Below are 5,640 nucleotides of genomic sequence, written 5' to 3' on the forward strand. Positions count from 1 at the left end.
GAACTAACTCATTCAAACCATTTTTAGGCCTTTGTTCCTTTCAAACTTAAATTTTGTTAAAAGCAATACACTCATTTTGAATTTTGTAGCACGAACTACGAGGTTCTGATCCCTCATTTTTATGTTGGTACATAGGCACAAGACCGAAGGTCTTGTCAAACACAAAAATATAATTAATGAATTCTTTTCTCATCCCCTCATTCTATTTGTTTGTAAACATCACTTTGTACAAAATACATATGCACACAAAAAGGGCTCCCTAGGAGTACCTAGGACACTTTGGGTGCTAACACCTTCTCCCTGTGTAACCAACCCCCTTACCTGTGATCTCTGATTTTTATTAGTTTTTAGTTGAAAACTTCTTACTCATTGGGTTTTGTTCGTACTTTTCCCTTTTCCCTTGGAAACAATAAAAGCGCGGTGGCGACTCTTGTTAATTGATCTCTAGCTTGTCAATAGCTTGATGATCATGAATTTCCCGCTACAGAAATTAAGTGGCGACTCTGCTGGGGAGTAGTCTCCAGTGGGTTTAGCCTACTTTTTGTGTGAATATATTTGTATATATGTGATGTTTGTATATATGTATGTGTGATATAATCTACTTGTTGTGCTTGGTGATCTCTGAGTGGTGAGATAAGTTATAATCCGAACTTGAGTGCAATTAAGATAAGACGATGGTATAGTCATGTTCGACTTGTTTGGAGTAGTCCTTAACAAGTTGGCTTGAGATCCATCTGCTCAGTGGAGACTCCTTTGGATTTGGAAATGTCACACAAGTATTTGTGGTTAGGCATTACTATTTCTAATTGGGTCTGAGAAGCTGAGGACCTTAGAACACCTAACCCATCTTGGCTTATTTAGGGCGTAGTGCGGAAACTGTCCAAGTGTGAACTTGATAACAGTTGTTACGCGATACTACACTCAGACGAGTTTCTCTTGAGAATATTATGGGTCGATGAGTCAGTCATCTTAACATGTAATATCTGATAGATGGAATTAAGACTCAGGGAACTTTTTAGAACATGATCTACAGGTTTTATCCTTAGTTCACTCCTTTGGGATGGTTTTTACCCAGACTCCATGCCCGTGACTTGCAACAAACCCTTGATTCTTGGTTGATCAAATCAAGTCTTGTCAATATCAATGGAACTTGGGTGTTGATAGGGTGTAAACCATAATCCACCAAAATGGATGATTGATCTTGACAAAGACTTGATTCATCCCTTGACCTTTGTTTTCCTTGTGTGTGATCCCTTATTTGTGATTGTTGCATTCATGCATTCATGCGCATCATAACATTCATCATGCAAAAATTTCAAGGAACTAAGGTATCATTTGCAAATATTTTCAGACCATGGATTGTGGACGAAGGAACACTAAGAAGTACAGTTTCAGATGTCCCGACTTGAAAGAGTTAAGGAAGCTAGCATATTTTGTATTAGATCCCTTGGACTTCAAACAATGTCATGGGAAGATTCTATCCATCTTGTCTACTGATGTAGTTGAAGGATTGTTGAGTGTATTGGTGCAGTTCTATGATCCTCTCTACCATTGTTTCACTTTCCCAGATTTTCAGCTTGTGCCTACCTTTGAGGAGTATTCTCATCTTTTGGGGATACTTGTTTCTAGTAGAGTGCCTTTTATTGGATTGGAGGAGATTCCCCGGTCTAGTATTATTGCTGAAGCTCTTCACTTGAAGAAGTCTGAAATAGAGGCTCATTGGGTGAAGAAGGGACGGTTATTTGGATTGACATCTGATTTCCTCATCAAGGAAGCTACCACTTTTGCCCAAGCTGGTAGTGTGGATGCTTTTTAAGCTATCTTTATGTTGCTCATCTATGGATTAGCTTTGTTCCCTAACATTGACGGTTTTGTTGATGTTAACGCCATTAGACTTTTCTTGATTGGGAATCCTGTGCCTACTTTGTTGGGTGATATGTATTTCTCTTACCATCTAAGGAATTCTAAGGGTGGTGGAACGATTGTCTGTTGCATTCCTCTTCGGTACAGGTGGTTTATTTCGCACTTGCCTCAGACACCTGCTTTTGTGGAGAACAAACAATGTCTAAGGTCGTCTCAGAGACTTATGTCTCTCACTAATGATGATATAGTTTGGTATGATCCGTCCTTAAGCAGTTTGGAGATCATTGATAGTTGTGGTGAATTCTCTAATGTGCCTCTCATTGGTACACAAGGAGGAATTAAATACAACCCTGCTTTGGCTCGTCGTTAACTTGGGTTCCCCTTGAGAGATAAGCCTAATAACTTGTTGTTAGAAGGTCTTTTCTATCAAGAGGGTAAAGATCCCCAACATTTGAAGCAGAAGATTGTGCATGCTTGGGATAATGTGCATAGGAAAGGAAGATCCGAGCTTGGTCCGTGCAATTGTGTAGCTTTAGAAGCTTACACTCTTTGGGTGAATAAGAGAGCTTTGGAGTTGAATATGCCTTATCCTTGTGAAAGACCTATGTCTATGGTTGTGGTTGAGCCATTAACTCTCCCTAACCAAGATGTAGAAGAGTTGGAAGACGCGCTCGTTAAGATGAAGCAAGAGAAGGATATGTGGGAAGAGCGTTTTTGTGCTTTGAGCAAGAAGCGTGAAGAGTTGCAATTGGAGTCTAAGGACAAAGATGCATTGATTGATCTACTTGAAGACCGAGTGACGAAGAGACGGAGAGAGCCAGAGGTTTCATCTTCTAGCATGCCTCCGCCTTCCGTTGCTTTGAAGAAAATTGTTGACCAGCTTTTCCTCGAGAAGACTCAGATGAAGACTTCTTTTGAGACCGAGAACCGTCGCATTCGAAGGAAGTACGTGCCTTCAGCCAGATCTTCTGACATTGTTGTTAGGGATCCTTAGGATGACTAGTCTCCTTTTCTCTTGTATCTTTTTATTTTGGTTTCTGAAATTGTACTCAGTGTAATCCTTCCAATTTATATAAATGAAAAAAGATTTTTTTGGTCATATCAAATTATTGCAATTACCATTTAAATATATATATTTGCAAATGATATAGTAAGTTCCTTAAAAATAAAAATAATCAAGCATTGCATCACATGCATCATTTGCATAAGCAGGTTTTTGCCAGGAGTCTGATTGGTGTTTCTTCTGTGCTTTAGCCAAGCTGACTCACTGGTACAACACCAAAGCTAATCATCCAAGAATTATGGAACACCTTGAGCAAGAGAATCAAGATTTGAAGGAGGAGATTTCCCGGATGACTGCCATGATGGAGTCAGTCCTCGCTGCTCAAAGCCAAGCTTCTCCAACGCCTGCAACTCCTCCCGCGAGGACTGTTATCTCCGAAGTGGTTACCTCTACCATTCCTGCTGCTACCGCCCACTTCGCTCCAAACCTACCTTCCAAATTCCCGTGGGGAATGCCGCCCAATTTTGTGCCAGAGGGCTTTGCGCCTACCTTTGCTTCCATGCCGGCATCTAGCCCGTTCATGTCCATGCCACCTCCAATTATGCACACTTTCCCTCGCGTAAAGGATACCATCTATCATTCCGAGCCGTCTGAGGGCCCGGATGTCTATGAAAAGATGGACGAAATGAAAGATCAATTTCTTGAGCTGCGCAAGGAATTGAAGACGCTGAGAGATAAAGATCTATTTGGGAAGAGTGCTGTTGAATTGTGCTTGGTACCCAATGTGAAGATCCCAGTGAAATTCAAAGTGCCTGACTTTGAAAAATACAAGGGAAACTCTTCTCCGCTCGGTCATCTTGTGATGTATGCTCGCAAGATGTCAACTCAAACAGATAATGACCAATTGCTGATTCACTACTTCCAGGATAGTCTGACAGGTGCTACACTTCGTTGGTATATGGGGTTAAATAGTGCAAGCATTCGCACTTTCAATGACTTAGGTGAGGATTTTATGAAGCAATATAACTACAATGTGGATATGGCGCCCGATAGAGACCAGTTGAGGTCTATGTCTCAGAAATATATGGAGACATTCAAAGAGTATGCGCAGAGATGGAGGGAGTTGGCTGCCCAGATCACTCCTCCTTTGGAGGAGAAAGAGATGACAAGGATCTTTCTAAAAACCCTGAGTTCATTCTATTATGAATGAATGATCGCCAGTTCCCCCAATGATTTTACCGAAATGGTAAACATGGGGATGAGACTTGAAGAGGGGGTCCGTGAAGGACGTTTGTCAAAAGATGAGGCGTCGACGAGTAAGAAGTATGGGAGTAGTTTCAGCAAGAGGAAGGATAATGAAACCAATGCAATTTCCAGTGGGAGGCAGAGGAGGCCTCAAGCAAGAAGAAATCCACCACCCCATCAACATCATCATCATCAAGTGTCTTCCATTATTCCAGTATTTTCTAATCAGCAAACAACTCCAAATCAACAACAACATCAACATCAACGTCAACAACAACAACCGCAACAAAGAACGAACACCTACAACAACATTATCAACAACCAACATCAGCAGAACTTCGACAGGAATAAGGTCTCTTTTGACCTGATTCCTATGTCGTACGCCGAATTATATCCCTCCTTGGTCCTCAAAAACTTGATTCAGCCAAGGAACCCACCACAGATCCCAGAACCATTTCCCTGGTGGTATAAACCTGAGCTTCATTGTGCTTTTCATCAGGGTGCACCTGGGCATGATATTGAAAATTGTTATCCGTTGAAGTATGATGTGCAAAAGCTTATGAAGAGTGGTATGGTGTCCTTTAAGGACCGCGCGCCTAATGTGAAAGCTAACCCTTTGCCCGCTCATGGGAACTCTTCAGTGAACATGGTGGACGGTTGTCCCGGTGAATTCAAGGTTTTTGATGTCCGATTTATCCGAAGATCTTTGGTGCAGATGTACAAAGATATCTGTTTGGTGAGTGATTGTGAACATGACCATGATGGTTGTGTTGTTTGTAGCATGAACCCAAGAGGGTGTAATTCGGTGAAAAGGGACATCCAACGTCTGATGGATGAAGGCATGATTCAGATTGTTCAATCTCGTCATGTAGATGACGACGTCAATGTCATAGTTCCCGTTTTCAAGCAACAAGAGCTGTTGGTAATCCAATATGATAGCAGTAGCAACAAGAATGTTAGTCAAAGATCAGTATCACCGTTGGTAATACGGTTAGCGGGCCCAGTCCCGTATGCATCTGATAAGGCTATACCGTACCAGTATAATGCTACAATGGTAAAAAAATGGTCAAGAGGTCCCGTTGCCTACGACCAGTTAAGTGGTGAGCATTGGTGATGTTACGAAGGTGACCTGCAGTGGTTGAGTGTTTGGGTCGGTGATCCTAGAAGAAACAGTTGTTGGTAAGAAGGTGGAGATACCTAATGTAGATCCATTTGGCTATTCAAAGGATAGGTCTGGTGAATCCAGCAACTTTAAAGCCAGTGATGATGATGAGGTACTCCGACTGATCAAAAGGAGTGAATTTAATATGGTTGAGCAGCTGCTCCAGACCCCCTCGAAGATTTCAGTGTTGTCTCTGCTTTTAAATTATGAAGCGCACAGAGAAGCACTGCAGAGAGTTCTTGAACAAGCGTATATGGAGCAAGATGTTACTGTGGATCAGTTTGATCATATTGTGACTAACATCACTTCATGCAATAATTTGAGTTTCTACGACGAAGAACTCCCTGAAGAGGGAAGAAACCATAAC

This window comes from Lathyrus oleraceus, chromosome 7, assembly GCF_024323335.1.
Source record: "Lathyrus oleraceus cultivar Zhongwan6 chromosome 7, CAAS_Psat_ZW6_1.0, whole genome shotgun sequence".
Classification (NCBI taxonomy): Eukaryota; Viridiplantae; Streptophyta; class Magnoliopsida; order Fabales; family Fabaceae; genus Lathyrus; species Lathyrus oleraceus.